This window comes from Elephantulus edwardii, unplaced genomic scaffold (assembly GCF_000299155.1).
Source record: "Elephantulus edwardii isolate Elephantulus edwardi_28Jun2011 unplaced genomic scaffold, EleEdw1.0 scaffold00235, whole genome shotgun sequence".
Lineage (NCBI taxonomy): Eukaryota > Metazoa > Chordata > Mammalia > Macroscelidea > Macroscelididae > Elephantulus > Elephantulus edwardii.
Window position 1 is genome coordinate 4,211,722 of NW_006399985.1, and position 19,040 is coordinate 4,230,761.

Below are 19,040 nucleotides of genomic sequence, written 5' to 3' on the forward strand. Positions count from 1 at the left end.
CACCATCACCATCACCACCACTACTACTACTACCATCACCACCACTACCACCACCACCACCACCACTACTACTACTACCATCACCATCACCACCATCACCATTACCACCACTACTACTACCATCACCACCACCATTACCACCACTACTACTACTACCACCACCATCACCACCACCACCACTACCACCACCACCACCACCACTACTACTACTACCATCACCACCACCACCACCATCACCATCTCTGATTTGAGAACAAGTTTAAATCCGTGCCAGTGTATCACTGGGGACAGTTAACACATAAATTAAAGAATATCATTGAATTCATGTGAAATTCAGAGATGGTGAAGATGGTACAGGATGGGAAGGGCTCACGTTGGCTGTTCATTGGGTAACTATAGTTGTACTCAACTTGATTGCACCTAAAAGCAACAGCAACAATGAAAACAACATGAATTTCATTCAAGGCTGAAAAAGGAACTCAATTATAAAATGTTAAGCCTTCTGCTAAAAGCAGGTATGGTATTGGAAGAATATTGTATGACCAAATTGTGTTTTACACAGACAAAAGTCTCCAAATAAGAGATAAGTTGGAAAACCTCTGTAAGTAGCTAGTACTCCAACACAAACAATTTATGTTGGGTGGCAGGCAGGGCAATGTGGTCAAACTTATTTTAAAGTGCTCACTGAGGGGGGGAATGAGATGTGACTACAGATGATTCAGTATTTATAAGTAATTATTTTAGTGTTTATTGCTCAATATGATGCTCTGTAGGGTTTTCAGTGCTCACATTTCTCAGAAGTAGATCATTAGGCTTGTTTTATGAGGCATTTCTCAGTAGACTCAAACTTATTTGCAATCTTTCAGTTAGCAGAAGCTTGGGCAGTACTCATGGTATTTTATACTGGGATTTATTTCTTCCTGACTGCTCATCCACTTACCATAAAATATGAGAGTACAGTGAAAGGGTCATGGAACTCTGAGCCAATATTCTAGGTAGAATTAAAAACGGAAATAAAAAGGAAAGCCATTTTGCAACACCAAGATTGAATGTCAAATATCAAGAAAGTAATATGGAAAATTGCCAGATTTTCTTTTCAGCTCATATTTCTTCCTCTGTTGCCTTAGTGAAACTGTTTAAGGTTCTGTTGTTGTTATTATGTGTTGTTAAGTCGCCTCCAACTCACAGCAACCCTGTTTTCAGTAGCTCTGAACCTTGCCCTATCTTGAGCCAGTCTCACTGACTCTGACACACCAGTTCCATTGCCCCAGTTACTGTGTCAATCCACCTCATCCAGCGTCATCATCTCCTGCGCTATCCTGCCGTATTTTCAAGCATGATGTCCTTCTTTAAGGATTGGTCCCTCCTAGCCATGTGCCCAAAGTACGTGAGACGGAGCTTCAAAATCCTTTCCTCCAAGGAGAAACTTGGATCACCCCCTCCAAGGCAAACCTATTTGCTCTCCTGGTGGTTCAATACTCCTCTCCAGCACCACAATTCAAAAGCATCAATTTTTCTTCCGTCATCCTTAGTCATTGTTTAGCTCACTGATGCATAGCAAGTAATTGTAAAGACCATCGCCTGGATCAAGTGCACCTTAGTCTCTAGACTTACATCATTACTATTTAGTGCTTTGGAGAGGCCCCTGAGGGCAGACTTCTTCCCCAGTGCAATCCATCTTTTGATTTCCTGATGACTGGTGCCAAGAGTGTTGATTGTGTAGCCAAGCAAAATGATATCGTTAACAACCTCAATCTCTTTTTCATCCAATTGGCCCACTGGTGAGAATCTGTCTTCTTGAAATTAACCTTCAATTCATATTGAAGACTACAGTCCTTGACCTTTTGCAGCAAGTGCTTCTTGTCCTCCTCAGTTTTGTCAAGCAAGGTTGTGCCGTCTGCATAATGTAGGCTGTTGATAAGTCTTCCTCTAATCCTGAGGTCACATTCTACCTCATTAAGTCCAGCCTCCCAAATGATCTGTTCTGGATATATATTAAAAAGATCTGAGGAGACAGGACCCATCCCTAATTCACTCCTTCCCTAATTTTGAACTATGCAGTGAAGCCATCCTCAGAACAGAGCAGGGAAACACTGCATGGTTCAAAATCAGGAAAGAGTGCTTCAGGAATGCAATCTGTCTCCATAACTTTTCAATCTGTATGCAGGACAGATCATTCAGGAGGCTGGACTTTATGAGGAGGAATGTGGCATCAGGATTAGAGGAGGACTGATCAACAACCTACGTTATGTAGATGACTCAACTTTGCTTGCTGAAACTGAAGCAGACTTGAAGCTTTTGCTCCAAAAGGTCAAGGACTGTAGTCTTCAATATGAATTGAAAGTTAACATCAAGAAGACAAAGATTCTCATCACTGGGAAACTGGCAGCATCATGGTAGGTGGAGAAGAGATTGAGGTTGTTAAGAGTTATAGTTTGCTGTTGTAGAATGGGACTGTACTTGGGGTTGGGGAGAGACTGAGTAAGATGGGTTCAATAATGTATACTGCACTGAAACAGAGGAGGGAGAGAACCGTTTAAAAGAGAGATATAACTGGGTATTTCTGTCATCACAGGAGACTAGAGCGAGGGCTACATGGTGGAGAGGACCTGGGGGAGGGTGTGTAAAACAATGAAAGAATCTTTTCTTTTACTTTTCCATAATTTTTGACTCATGTACTTATACCTTGTTAGTCAAATTTGTGTCTTCTAGGTTGCAACACCCCCATGATACATCTTCAAGATATGAACATGTACGGCCAAGCACAATCAATAAGAGTGCATCTAAATTCCAAAATCAATCTCCATAATAGTCTATGTGTTTCCTACTGCCAAAGGGGCCCTTTAGAGTAGTGAGAGAAGATCTTCACCCTGAAACCCACAGCGTCCCTTTTCAGCAGGAAGTAGCTAAGAGAATACGCCATCCCCTTTTCCTTATGACTCAGGGTGAAGTCTCTCTCAGGGAGGAGTGATAGGGAATGGCAAAGGACACACTGACAATGAAGATTAATCAGAACTGGCTTTGACAAGCACTGTGGCATTTGGACAAGAACAAACTGGGAGGAGGGTAGAGAGAATAGTGCAACAATGAATGAGTGGAAGCCCAAAATCTCTGTAAATGTTTATGAAAATTAATAAAATATAATTAAAAAAATTAAAAAAAAAGAGTTATAGTTTGCTTGTCTCCACACTCTTGGCACCAGTCATCAGGAAATCAAAAGATGAATTGCATTAGGTGCTCAGCTCCACAATAAACACACTTGGCATCAGTTATCAGGAAATCACAGTGCAAAGCACATTAGGTAAATCTGTTGTCAAGGACCTTTGCAGAGTACAGAGAAGCGATGGTGTCAGTCTGGACACTAAGGTGCACCTGTTCCAGGTCATGGTCGTTGCAATTACGTGATATGCATCAGAGAGCTAGACAATGATTAAGATTAAGGATGACAGAAGAGATTCTGTCATTAAGAGATTCCTGCATGAGACAGATGGGGATTGAGATCAACAACAGCAGCTGAGGTGGTGAAGGACCAGAGACCCAGGTGGGACAAAGCTCAACTGGAATGGCTGCCCAGAGGAGCCAGAGCTGAGGGCCTTTGCCCAGCCTAACTGGAGGGCCTGGAGTAGATGCCATAATAGGAAGGACTGAAAGAGCTGCATGTCTTCTCACTGAAGCGATGTAATCTGAATAGAATACTATTACTCTCCTTAAAACTCTCATAGACATTCAAGAATCTAGGGGCAGAGGGAGCACAGATAAGAGTGTTATATTTATTGTTGCAACCAAAGAGAGAAAAGCTGCTTCTAGAGTGACTTGAGACAAAAACTAGAGGCTAAGGCCATATGCATATAAGTAGAACTAGCTAAGGATGAAGTGAAGATGAAATTGGGATGTTTTAAAAGGTTTGTGTGTAAAATTAAAATTCTACCGAATGGATATTGAATGTTTCTTTTATATAGTGGTGTAAGATACATGGTAAAAATAAATTCATAATGGGCATTGTGGATTGCAGAAAATGTAAGTCCACCTTTAGCCAGTACTTAGTTCGATTAGCTAAAAGGGTAGGAAAGATCTCCCCTGAAGAAATGCAGCCTTGGGCCTCATCCAGTACCTGAGTTAGGAAATTTACATTAAGTGGACATGGAGAACAACCTAGTGTTGTGGAGGAGACATTTAAAATTAGAGACATAAATTTGGTTTTGGGTTCACTGAGGCATCACCTATCAGTGGCCATCAAGAGCCCTTTTGCAGGACAGGAAAGTAAAGGAAACCACGAGTAGTTGGTCTGGTCTGCTCATTCATGCTGGCCACTTGGGTGCCCTGCATGAGTGGAAGTGGAGGAGAGTGAAAATGAAGAGAAAGTGTGAGCCTGGACTTGTTCCATTAGCACGCGTTGACTTAACACATACAGGGATGTTACACTGTGAACTAGTGTCAGTTCCCGCAACCTGATAGTTTACTCTCCACTGGGTTTTGCTTATGGATACAGATCCTCAAAGTTCCAACCAGAGCAGAAGATTCTTAAAAAAAGAAATACACCTATTCAGTCTGCATGCTAATCACATGATATGAAAAGTTGGACTATGTGAAGAATAATGGGACATCAAGACTGGAGGGAAAACTCATCAACAACTTTCCTTATATAGATGATACAACCTTGCTTGCAAAAAGTGAAAGAGACTTGAAGCACGTGTTGTTGTTATGTATTGCCTGTGACTCAGCAACCCTATGTACAGTATCTCTGAACGCTGCCCTTTTGAGAGCCAATCTCACCATCTCTGACACACCTACCCCATTACCCCAGTTACTGTGTAAATTCATCTCATCATCTCCTGTGCTGTCCCTCCAACCTTTCAAGTGTCATGTCTTTCTCCAAGGACTGGTCCTTCTTGGCAACATGCCCCAAATATATCAGATGGAGCTTCAAAATCCTTGCATCCAAGGAGCAGCTTGGTTTCGCTCTCTCCAGGACAGACACCTGTCTGTTCCCTTGGCTCTGAAAAAGATCAAATACAATATGGAGTGCATTTTAACATGAAGAAAAATTCTCATTGCTGAACCAATAGATAACATAAAGATAATTGGAGAAAAGACTGAAATTGTTAGCAATTTTATTTTATTGGACCCATAACTCATACCCATGACAGCATCAGCCATCAAAAGGCGGTATTACATTGGGGCTTCTATCAACGACTTCTCAAAAGTGCTAAAAAAAGCAACACTATAGTGTTACCTACTGAAGTGCATTCATGCAAGCCCTGGTATTTTCAATTGCTTCTTCTGCTTCTGAAAGGTGGGCAATGAGCAAGAAAGGCTGAAGAATTGGTGCCTTTGAACTGTGCTATTGGTACAGACTATTGAATGCATCTTGCACCGTCAAAAGAAAAACAGATCTGTTTTGCACAAAGTGCAACCAGGCTTCTTCCTAGAGGTAGGGGTGGTCTCAGATACTTTGGGCATGTTGTCTGGAGGGGCCACTACTTGGGGAAAGACACGCTGGGAAAGATGGAGTGTCAGCAAAAGAGAAAAATCCCTGATGGCGATGGATTGATGCTGCACTTGTAACAATATTCTTAAACATGATGGAGATTGTCAGGATGGTACAATATAAGGCAAGGTTTTGTTCATAGCATTTTTATAGGTTGTGGTGACTTGACATTAACAACAACAACATAAAGTGAACAGTAAGGCCAGGAGGGCATTCACTGCTTAGAATGATCACTCTTATGAGAGACTGGAGAGCATTATGCTGAGTGAACTAACAGTCTGCTAAGGGCAAATGCTGCACAGGACCATTATTGTAAAAATAGAAGGATCCCTAGTAAAATGTGAATGGGTGTATGAGGGTGTAAGGAGTGGGAACAGTGGGGTTAGGAGGGGCAAGGAAAAAATCATAGGGTAGCACAGTTTGGTGGGTGGAGGGAGAGGTAAAGAAATTGGAGCGATCCAATGGGAACCTGAAAAGACAGAGTAATGGTGAGCATAGTCAATAGTGATTAATTTTATAAGACAAAGTATGGGAGTTATTGTATAAAACACAATGCCAGTGAAGGGAAGTGTGAAACACAATGTGCACAAATTGTGTGTGCAAACTAATATAATTTTTTGAAAGAAAAGCAGTATTTGTTCAGCAATAAAGCTCAGAAAGTAGAAGTGTTAACATAGAAAGATTACTGGAAGTAAGAATCACAGAAAGCAAAGGAGAAGAATATAAGTACATTGTGTGTACTGTAATTAATGTCATAAAATAAAATGTATATGACTGGTTGAATGGAAACCCAATTTTCTATGCTGACTTTCACACAAAACAAGAAAAAAAATGGTAGACAATCGTATGAGTCTTTATCTCACATGCTTTGAATATGATATGAGAAATGGCTGGTTTCTGGAGAAGGACATCCTGTTTGATGAAGTTCAGTGTCAATGAAAAAGAGGAAGATGCTCCATGAAATGGGTTAACAGAGTCACTACAGTGGTGGGTTAAAGACAGCAGAGACTGTCGGGATCAAGCAGTGTCTCTTTTTGTTGCACAGAAGTTGGTATGAGTTGGAATCCATTCAAAGACATCTAACAACAACTTCCATAAAAGTAAATATTTAAATCAATTACTGTGTTTATTTTAAATTTTACAATCTCTCAAGTGTCAAAAATAGTTGTTGTTAAATGCTTTTGAGTGACTTGCAAGTCATAGTGACCCTGTGTACCACAGCTCTGAACCCTGCTCTATCCTGAGCCAACCTCATCAACTTCGCCACACTCAACCTCATTACCCCAGTCACTGAGTCAATCGGACTCAACCAGGGTCTTCCTCTTTTGCACTGTCCATCCATCTGCGCAACAATGATGTCTCTCTTCAAAGAGTGGTCCCTTTTTGCATCATGCCTAAGGTACGTCAAACAGAGCTTCAGAATCCTTGCCCTCAAGGAGCAGCCTGGCTTCACCCTCTCTAGGATGAACCTGTTTGTTCTCCCAGTCTATGGTATATTCAATACTCCTCTCCAGAACCACAACTCAAAGGCATTAGTTCATCTTTTATCATCCCTAGTCATTGTTAAGCTTTCTGATGCATAGAAATTAATTGCAAAGATCATGGCCTGGATCAGGTGCACCTTAGTCTCCAGACTGACATGACTGCTCTTCAGTACTCTAGAGAAGTCCCTGACAGCAGACTTTCCCAATGCAATTTATCTTTTGATTTCCTGGCTGCTGGCTGATACCAAGAATGTTGATTGTGGAGACCCGCAAAGTCAAGCTGTTAACAATCTCAATCTCTTCACCGTTTATCATTATGCAGTCGATTGGCCCAATGGTGAGAATTTTTGTTTTCTTGATGTTAAACTTCGACCTTCTGCAGCCAATCCCTCAGGTCTTCCTCATTTTCGGCAAGCAGGTTGTGTCAGTTGCATTCTGCAGGTTGTTGATGATTTTTCCTCGAATCCTGAGGCCACATTCCTCCTCATAGAGCCCAGCCTCTCAGATTATCTGTTCTGCATATAGATTGAAAAGATAAGGGGATAGGATGCCTTTCTGGCAGCTTTCCTGATTTTGAACTATACAGTGTTTTCTTACTTTGTCCTGATGACTACCTCCTCGTCCAAGTATAGACAGCCTCAGTTTAAGAACCATTATATTTACACTAAAGTTTGAAGGAAGGGGTTCTGTTAGTATAATTAATGATTAAGTGCTCAGCGATACCATGTGACATTGTCTCAAGATGTTTTCTAGAAAGTAATGTTTATAGGAGTATATTGCCCAATCTTCCCAATCAATAAACTTCCAGCTGAGCACTTAACTTATTGCAAAAAGGATTGTAAGAAAAGCTGATCTAATTATTGAAGTGAATTTAAGTAATTAATATTTGAAGGAAAGTGTATCCTAGAAAACAAGCAACAATAGAACAGAATGGATGGTCAAAAATAGAAGATTATCTTGTACAAAGTTGTCTTTTCTCTCAAACACCAGAAATGTTAGTATCTTCAAATGTAGCACCTTCTTAGGTAGGAGTTTCCAAGAAATATGCAGTTCATTAGTATAAAAACAGTGCAGATGTCAAACATCTGATGGTGGGAAAGCAAGATTATATTTAGTTTCAACTGAAGACATTTTTGGAGAATTGGATTTATGTTTACTTACAAAGACATATGTTCACTTTAAATTTTAGTGTGTTGACGAAAAATAAGAAATATTTTAAGTTAACAATCATAAAGGCAACAAAAATGGGAAACAACATTTGTCACAAAATTCCAAGATTAAGCAAAACAATAAATAAATATTTATTAAATTATACCATCCAGTAGATTCACTGACTCAGAAAGAACTACAAATAAGCACCGAGTTCTTAGTTATACGGTATAAATCTCTTAGCACAACATACAATTAAACTGAATTTAGATCACATTGTTGTTGTTATGTGTCGTCGAGTCGGTTGCAACTCATAGCAACCCTATGTACAACATAGAAAGTATCTAGTTTTACACTTTGCAAGAAATTAGATTAAGCTTTCATTCAATCTGCCACAAAAATTCTTTCCATTTCTGTTTGGCTTCTGGTTGGCTGGTGAGTAAGCTATTTTAACATGTCAAAGCTGACATTTTAAAAATAAGTTCCTTATCATAATGAAAGAGTGAACATGTTTACAAGCAAAAACCAAAATTATTTTCTTGCAGGCTCAAGGCTGTTGAGAAAACCATCACTTCTCCAATTCTGTCTCCACGTCTATGTCTGTTGATAACTGAATTTTCCGTTGTTTTGATTGGTAGGAGCTTTCACGGTAGCCCTGACTCACAGTAACCCTACGTAGAACAGACTGAAACGTTGCCAGGTCCTGTGCGATCCTCGCCATTTCTGAGGTGCCGTAGGCTGCAGAATGACAGTATTAGCGGGTTAGCTATGACTGCGTGGGAAAATGCAAACCAGGTGTGTAAACAATTTAGGATAGAATTAGTTTGTTTTGTTATCCTTCTAAGTTTAAATGGAACAGGTTTAACAGCAGAACTTGGCACTCTCACTTCTGACAAGAAAAAAGTAGAGAATGCAGAATGTCTTTTGAGGCCAGAGATTTCCGTGCAGCTCAGGCTACGACTTAAAACAAGATCAAAGAGTGAGAACTCGAGACCAACATGAGACAGCGCCGACCCAGGATGGCTGCTTGATGGAGCTAAAGGCAGGGCCTGTGTCCAAGCTTGCTGGAGTGCTGGACATTGGAGGACACCATATTAGCAGGACTGTAGAAGTGCTGTAACACTGATCTAAAGCCTTGACGTTCAAGGCCATGTGGGCATGCTGGATAAGCTGTTCTTGACTGAGGAATTTTGTCCTTTTGCCCATAATAATTATAACCTGTGGACTGGCATGATAAATGCCATCACTGTAAGTATGATGCTGTGAGTTCTGTGTGGCCACTGAAACAGGTAACTTCACACAGATAAAGCCCTAGGAGGGATGATCAGTATTGGAATTGACAGAAGAGAGTGCAGGAATCTGAGAGCTTGCCTTATCTTACGGAAACTGGTTTTGTGCTTAGCATGTTCTTGATGGGGGCTGTTCTTTTTTGTAAAGCTGTTTTTGTGGTTGAGCACCATTGAGTGAGAATCAGTTCATAGCTGACCCACCAGCAGTTTTTTAGAGGCAGTAAGTCATAGGACATGAGATGGCCTACCTGCAGAGCAGCTGGTGGGTTTGGACCACATACCTTTGGATTGGCAGCACAGTGTTAGACTACTAGGCCACCAGAGCTCTCTACCATAAACAGTTGTTGTTCATGGTCAAGTCGAAGCTGACTCATGGCTGACCTTCATGTGTGTTTTCAGAGGCAGTAAATTGCTTGAGAGAAGATTGCCTTTTTTTGTTCTATAGAGAAGCCAGTGAATACGAACTGAGCCCCTTCGGGTTGATAGCACCATTCCTAACCACTAGACCACCTGCTTCTCTCACTCTTCACATCTGATATGGTTGAACCCATTGTTGTGGTCTCTGAGTCAATCTATCTTGTTGAGAATCTTCTTCTTTTTTGCTGGACTTTACCAAGCATGATGTCCTTTCCCTAGGACTGGTCCCCCATGACAGCATGCCAAAAGTGTGTGAGGTAAAGTCTTGAAACAATTGCTTCCAAGGTAAATTCCATAGTACATTTAAAAGTCTTTGTTTTCACTATAAGTAAAATATCTAAGTCCTTTTGTTTAGGTCTTCCTTATTAACTGTTCAGTTTTCATATGCTTATATATTAACTGAAAACACCCTGGCCTTTGCTTTTGAACACTTTAAAGAAGCCTTCTGCAGCATACTGACCATATTCAATAGGTCCGTATGTCGTTTCTTGAGTACTGCTTTCATAGATGTTGGCTGTGGATTGGAGCAAAAGGTCAATGCTAATTTTTTCTCCATTTATTAAGATGTTGCTTTTTGGTTTAGTTGTAAGTTTTAAATTTCTTTAAGTTCATATTTCATTGTTGTTTTTGTTTTTAGACGTCATTGAGTAGAGAACAAACTACAAAGATCCTATGAACAACAGGCCTGAAAGCTGTCCAATCTTGTGTCATCCTTAACATCTGGTAAAGAGTCTTCCTTCCTCTTTCGCTTCTACCCTTCAAATGATAATGTCTTTCTCCAAGGAATGACCTCTTCTAGCAGCATTCTCGAAATATGTGAAACAAAGTTTTATCACCTTTGATTTCAAGGAGCCCTCTGGCTGCACCTTCTCCAAGACATATGTCTGTTCTTTAGGCAGCCCACGGGATATTCAGTTCTCTTTTCCAATACAACTCAATGGCATTGTTTCTTCTATCACTCTTACATGTTATACAGCTCTCAGATGTTCAGCAAGTTATTGAAACCATCAACTAAATCAGCACACGTTAGTCTTCAGACTGATATAATTGCTCTTCAGGATTTTTTTTTTTAATCTTGTGTATTCAATGATTTATTAATCTATAACTGTTATTGTTGTTGTTATGTGCCATCGACTTTTCTGCAGCCCATAGTGACCCTATGTACAGCAGCTCTGAACCCTTCCCTGTTCTGAGCCAGTCTCACTAATTCTGACACACCAACCCCCATCTCCCCAGTCACTGTATCAATCCATTTCATCTGGGGTCTTCCTCTCCTGTGCTCACCCTCTGCCCTTCCAAGCATGTCCTTATCCAAAGATCAGACTCTCCTGGCCACATACCCAAAGTACATGATACAGAGCTTCAAAATCCTAGCCTCCAACAACAAATTAAAAATGCCAACTCATTGCTGTCAAACAGGAATAAACTCATAGCTGACCATCTAAAGGGTGTTGAAAGGTCATAAATCACATGAGAGGAGCATTTTCTAGAGATCTCTGATAACAGACTTACCTAATGCAATAAATCTCCTGGTCTTTTGATTGCTGGTACCAAGAGCTTTTATAGTCTATCTAAGTATGATGAAGTCTTTGACAATTTCAATCTTTTCTCCATCTATCATGATTTTTCCCACTGACCTAGTGCTGTGGACTTTTGGTATTTTTTTGATATTAAGATGTAATTAATATTGAAGGCTATAGTCATTGATCTTCTGTAGCAAGTGTTTAAAGTCCTCCTCATTTTCAGTAATCAAGGTCATATGGTCTGTATAATGCAGGTTGTTGATGAGTCTTCCTCCTATATCGATTTCACATTACTCTTCAGAGAGTCCAGCTTCATAAATTATTTGCTTAACTTGGAGGCTGAGTAAATATAGTGAAAGGATACATCTGTGACACACACCCTTCCTGACTTTAAACCATTCAGTGTTTCATTGCTCTGTTTGGACAATACCTTCTTCTTCTAGGTAAAGATTTCTTATGAGTGCAATTAAGTGTTTCATACTGAATCTGAGATCTTCACAAGTAAGTGTTTCAAGATCTCTCCACCTTCAGCAAGCAAAGTTGTATTATTTACACAGCATAGGTTTTCTCCAACCCTAATGCTGCGTTCTCTTAACATAGTTCAGTTTCCCAGATCATTTGTTCAGTATGGGAATTAGTTTGTTGTGCACTGTTGGTTTGTAGACTGGTGTGATGATAGAAGCAAAGGCACCATAGATCTGGGACATGAGTAAACATATGCATGCCCTTAGCATAACTCTCAGTGAGACGGATAGATGCAGTGACAGGAACAATGGTTTTGATCATCTCAGAGGTTGTGAGAATGGCATAGGACAGGGCATGGGCCTGATCTGTTGTTATAGTAGACAACAGCATCTAACAGCTTAACTATCTATATTCGTCGATCATTCATAAGAGCAAAGAAATGAAAACAACCTAAACACCCTTCATTGTGTTGTTATTGTTAAGTCTGGACAAAGGTGGTCAAAGAGAAGAATGAAGAATTCAGAATTCTAACTCTGACAGCCTTGCCTGCTTTTGACAAGAAGAGGAAGTGACCTTGCCCGCCTGGCTGAGCTAGCAGGTAGATCATAAATCAGAGTGGAATGTCCCTCCTAAAGACTTTGTTATAAAAACCCTCCCTAGTAAGTTCAAAGTGTGACCTCCCCATTCTGCATCCCCAGAATGAGGAACTTCACACATGCGCCCCGCTCTCCACCCCCCTTGATAAAGCTGCATTAAGCTTTCTCTCGTTCTCTCTCATTTCTTCCTTAAGTCCGCTAACTGATCAGCTATGTGCCATCAAACTACCTGCAACTCATAACAGCACTATGACAGTGTACAGTAGAGATCAACCCTACCCTATCCTGAGCCAGTTTCACTGACTGACACACAGACTCCGCATTACTGTAGCTGCTGTGTCAGTCTGTCTCACCTGGAATCTTCCTCTCTTGTTCTGTCCTTCACACCTTCCAAGCATGATGTCCTTCTCCAAGGACTAGTCCCTCCTGGCCATGAGCGCAAAGTATGTGAGACAGAGCTTCAAAATCCTTGCCTCCAAAGAGAAACTTGTTTCTGCCCACTCCAAGCCAGGCATTTTTGTTCTCTTGGCTGTCCGTGCTATGTTCAATACTCTTCTCCAGCATCACAACACAAAAGCATCCATTTTCTTCTACCATCTTTAGTCATCGTCCAACTCTCTGATGCATAGCAAGTAATTGTGAAGACTATGGACTGGATAAGGTGCACCTTAGTGTGACATAATTGCTTCTCAGTACTCTGGAAAGGTTCCTGACAGCAGACTTCCCCCAATGTAATTAATCTTTTGATTCCCTGACTGCTGGTGCCAAGTGTCAATTATGGAGCCGACCAAGCTAAAATTGTTAACAACCTCAATCTTTTCTCCATCAACTGTGCAGTTGCCAATTGACCCAGAGGTGAGAATCTTTGACTTCTTAATGTTGAGCTTCAATCTATATTGAAGACTATAATCCTTGACCTTCCACAGCAAATCCTTCAGGTCCTCTTCCATTTCAGCAAGCAAGGATGTATCATCTGCATAAGGCAGGTTGTTGACGAGTCTTCTCCAATCCTGATGCCACACTCCTCCTTATAAAGTCGAACCTCCCAAATGATCTGTTCTGCATACAGATGTAAAAGGTATTGAGGTAGGATGTATCCCTGATGCACTCCTTTCCTGATTTTGAACTGTGCAGTGTTTCCTTGCCCTTTACTGAGGTCTGCTTCCTGATTTAGGTATAGATTTTGCATGAGCACAATCAGGTATGATTAACTATATTATGGTACACACATGGGGATACTGTGAGTCTCTAAAGCACAATGAAGAACCTATGAGGCATGTACTAAAATTGATAACCCTACAATCCCACCAACATTGGATGGGAATTCCTATCTTTCCACATCCTCTCCAACATTTATGGCTTGCTGTCCTGTTCAACTTTGCCACTGCTACTGGGATGCGATGGTATCTCATTGTCGTTTTTATTTGCATCTCTCTTATTGCCAGTGATTTTGAGCATGTCTTCAAGTGTATGTTGGCCATTTAAGTTTTTCCCTGTGAAAATTCTTTCCATGTCTTTTACCCATTTTGTCATTGAGTTATCAGTCCTTTTCTTGTGGAGGCCCTGTTGGATTCTATAAACTTTTGTTATGAGGCCCTTGTCTGAGATAGCATTGTCAAATGTTTTTGGTGTGGGTTTGTTGTGGTGGTTCTCCCCACCCCCTCCACGTGGCAGGCTTATTTTTAACCCTATTGGGAAAAGGTTTTGATACACACAGGGATTTAATCTTTAGAAGGTCCCATTCATTAATTTTATCCTCTTGTAGCTGTGCCTTTCTGGCTTTATTTGTCAAGTCTCTTTATACAATAGACTAGGCCTTGTAAGATTGTTCTTACTTTATCCCTTACGAAACTTATGGGTTTGGCCTTACTCCCAGATTTCTGATCCACCTTGAGTTGATTTTTGTGTGAAATTTTGAGTTGATTTTGGTGTAAAATGTGGATCCTGTTTTATTTTTCTGCAGGTAGCAGCCAACTTTTGCTAACACCACTTGGTGAAGAGGTTGTTTTTCCACCCCAGAAGGCAAAACACTTAACAAAACAACTCTGTAGGGCCCAGTTATTCAACTGCTAGGAATATATCCCAAGGAAATTAGAACTGAAACATAAACAGATATTTGTAAACCAGCTTCATATCAGTGTAATTCACAATCACAAAAATGTAAAAATAGCCCGAAAGTTCAACCACAATCAAATGGATTAAGAAATTGTGGTACCTTCACACAATGGAACAATGACTTGGAAAAAATACTAAATAACTTCAGAGAGGCTGGAGACCATTTTGCTGAGTGAACTAACTCAACCTCATAAGGGTAAATACTGCATACGACTATTTTTGTCAAAATAGAAGGGTGACTACTAAAACATGTATGGAGGGCTAAGGGGGAAAGGAGAGGGAGCAGAGGGGTGAAGATGGGCAAGGGTGAAACACAGAGTCACACAATTTAGTAGGTGGATGAAAAAGGTAAAGGAAATGGGTAAGACCTGGCAGGAATCTGGGAAAACAGAAATCTAAAAGGATTATAGTGGCAGGATCTAAAAAGAAAGGATCTAAAGGGATAATGCTGGACATAGTTCAATGGTGATTAATTTTATAAAACATAATTGTGGTAAAGACTTTGGAAAACATAATGTCAATAAAGCAAAGTGTGAAACACAGTATATACGAATTTTAAAAAGGGATAAATGTAGACAACATTGATAAAAAGATATATAAAAATACATAAAATATGTATTTATTTTTAATATATTTATTTCCTATATATTTTTTCTCTTTGGTTTTGCTTCTTTACATAACCCAACCTAAGATAAATATTGATTTCTGGCAAACTCTAACTTTCATAGATTCATGACTTATACATTGCACGTTCTGATGATTAATGGGTATTTTCAGCTGTTTCATTTTGAATTATGTTTTATTAGCAAAAAAGCTTTTGATCGATTCATATAATTAAAGTCCCCTCTACACTGAGAAAGCAGTTCTTTCCCAGCTATAGTTTGGATGCCTTCTGAATTGAAGGGCTCATCATCTTAAACTATAAGATTTTTTGTATTTTTTTTAAATTGTTGTTGTAAAATATCCATATAAACATTAATCCTTGTAAGACATACGAGTTCTATTAAAGATATCATGACATACTTTAGAGGTGAAATTAAACATGGATTCTGAAACTAAAATTAATCATGATTAAAAAATGAAACTGTAGCTCTCTTCACAGTCATATGTGGCTACAGGTGATTCATAGGCAGTATGTTGCTGACTGAAACAGTTCCTTCTAGTTTTTATCAAGATGATATTTTATAAGATTTTATAAAATTCATATTTTATAAGATGCTATCATTATTCCATTCCCAAAAGAAGTGATCCAACACAATGTGGAAATTATAGAACAACATACCTAATATCTTGGAAGCAGGAGTGGTATCTGCTCCCAAATTAGTTTGCCTCTGGAAACTCTATGAACTTAGAGAACAGATGAAAGTGATACAAGTGTTCAGGTCTTTTATTCATAGGGTTGCTATTAGGCGTTTACAACTTGATGACACTCAACAACAACAACATACCTACTATTACAGACAAGCAAAATCTTACTGAAGATTATACAAAAACAACTAGAACAGCATCTCGAAGGAGGACTTCCAGGAATAAAATCTGTGTTTAGAAGAGTCCATAGCACTAGGGATGTCATTGCTGATTTCAGATGGATCCTGGCTGAAACAGAGAGTACCAGAAGGATGTCTATTTTGTGTTTTATCATGATGCAAATGTATTTGACTATGTGGATAACAACAGATTGCGGCTAACCTTGAGAAGAATGGGAATCCCAGAACACCTGACTGTACTCATATGAAAACTATACCTAGACCAAGAAGCTATTGCCCAAAGGGAGCAAAAGAACAGTGTATGATTCAATATCAAGAAAGGAGTACAGTGCATCAGGGATGTATCCTTTCTTCATACCTTTTCAATCTGTACACAGAACAGATCACTTCAGAGGCTGGATTAATGAGGAAGAATACAACATCAGGGTTGGAAAAAGACTCATTAACAATCTGTGTAATGCAGACGACACAGCCTTATTCGCCAATACTGAGAAGGACCTGATGTATTTGCTCCAGAAAGTCAAGGACTGCAGTCTACAATATGGACAACATCTCAATATCAAGAAAACAAAGATTCTCACCACTGGGTCAATAGGTAACATCATGCTAGATGGAAAAGAGATTGAGATTATTAACAATTTCATTTTACTTGGATCTACAGTCTTGTCACCAGCAGTCAGGAAATCAAAAGATGAGCTGCATTGGGAAAAATCTATGGTCAAGGACCTCTACAGAGTGCTGAAGAGCAATGACATCAGTCTAGAGACTAAGATGTGCTTGATCTAGACCATGGTCTTTTAAATTGACTGCTTTTCATTTGGGAGATGGCCAAGGTTAAAAATTACAGAATCAATGTCTTTGTGTTGTGGTGCTGGAGAAGAGTATTGAACATACCATGGATTGCAAAGAGAAAACTTAGTCTATTCAGTAAAGGGTGAAATCAAGTTGCTCCTTTGAGGCCAGGATTTTGAAACTTCATCTCACATACTTTGGGCTTATTGTCAGGAGGGGACCAGTCCTTAGAGAGGGATATTATGCTTGGAAGGGTAGAAGGTTAGTGAAAGAAAGGAAGATCCAAGATGACATGGATTTACACAGCGATTGTGGCAATGAGATCAAGTGTGGCAATGGGATCATATGTCCCAACAGAGACAGTGAGACTGTCTTGGGATAGATAGTACAAGGTTCAGATCTGTTGTTCAGAGGGTCACTATGAGTCACAGACAACCTGAGAGCACAAAACAGCAACGACAATATCACTATCATATGGCAATGAGAAGTGGAATTAGCCATTCGGTTCTGGTGTGACGTAAGTGCCATGATGATGATATAAAGATCAGAAATGGATCTGGTCAGTGACAATGAAAGCCACTATTTCTTTTCTAGTTGAAGATCTGTAGGGAAGGGAAAAAAAATGAAGCTAGTGTAACTGGATAAACTGTCCATGAGTATCACTTATTTTGTTTATACGAATTATGTATCCAGCAAGCTACCTTGTTACATTTACATACAGGTTTTCTTCCTGGAAGAGAATGTCTTGAGCAGTTGTACTTCCTTCCTGCTGGCACATCCATTTTTTATTATGAATTCATAAACTAGCCTTCTGTCTTATCATAAGTGTCTTATGAGTTTCATTAGCATTAGTCAGTTCCCCTGAGTCAGATCAAGTCTGTGTGTAATGATAGAATTGATTTCATGGTCTGCAAAAAAAGAAAATCCACAAGCTGAGGAGAGTACAAACACTACTGAGGTACTCCATTCTGAAGGGTCATACTTGTATTTCCAACTACACCTTTAACATGCCTCTTTAAGTGGAAAAAAAAGGAGGGGGCACAAATATTCTAAAAACAGTCAATTCTTCTAAAAGAGCTCATAAAAAATAATAAGAGACCTTAGACGGTAGCCAGGCAAATCCTAGGGGAGAGGCCTTCCTACATTCTATTTCAGTCTTCTCATTTGGCCCGTCTGAAAGTGCAGAGGGAAGCACAAATCTTAGCATTTACCCATGGAATCTGATCAGCTTAGATATTTAGATCTCAGTAAAATCAGGTCACAAAACCTGCATGTCTGCAACTATAAGGAGGTTAACGTGGTCGTTGCTTAACTTATCAGATTATTACCTCAACTGTCCATCTTAGCTGTCTAGATAGGCAAAAACATGTTCCTTCTTTGGTAACTAGAGCCAAATGTTAAAAAACCAGAAGACAAAAGAAACTTTTAAAATGATCATAAGTGCATTGCAATTCAGGTCAATATAGATATTCTTCAACTGTACAAGATAAAAAAATAAAAGTCTACATTAGATACACATCCTTGAAATACACTCTATATCTTTTAAGACAGCTCATTCTATATTGACAAGGTTACTGACACAATGGGTTCTAGTGTGTTAGGAAGTATGAGGATGGTTCAAATCTGTTGTTGTTACGGGTCATATCTGATTCAGTGACAAGTAACAATGACAACATTCTATATACTTAATATCCAACGCTTAGAGATGCTAAGGGCAAAATTTTTAATAACCCAGGAAACATCAAAAGAAGGTGGAGGGAATATATAGAATCATTGTACATAAAAGAAATGGCTGATATTGAAATATTTCAGGAAATACCATATGATCAAAAGCCAATGATAAGGAAGAAAGAAGTTCAAACTGCAATCAAGGCATTGGCAAAAAATAAGGCCCCAAGAACCAATGGGATCGTAATTGACATATTTCAAATGACAAATGAAGCCGTGGATGTGCTTATGAGACTTGAGATAGAAAATTTTGAGGACAACAGCCTGGCAAACCAGTTAGATGAGATGCTTATTTTTCCCCAGTCCTAAGAAAGATGATCCAACAGAAAGAATTTGGAAATTATGGAACACTAGTCTATCCCACCTGAATTTCAGAACCATCTCAAGAACAGGTTTGAGGCCTTGAACACGAATGAACGAAGACCAGATGAGTTGTGGGAGGATATCAAGGGTATCATCCAAGAAGAGTGCAAACGTTCATTACAAAGACAGAAGAGGAAGAAAAGA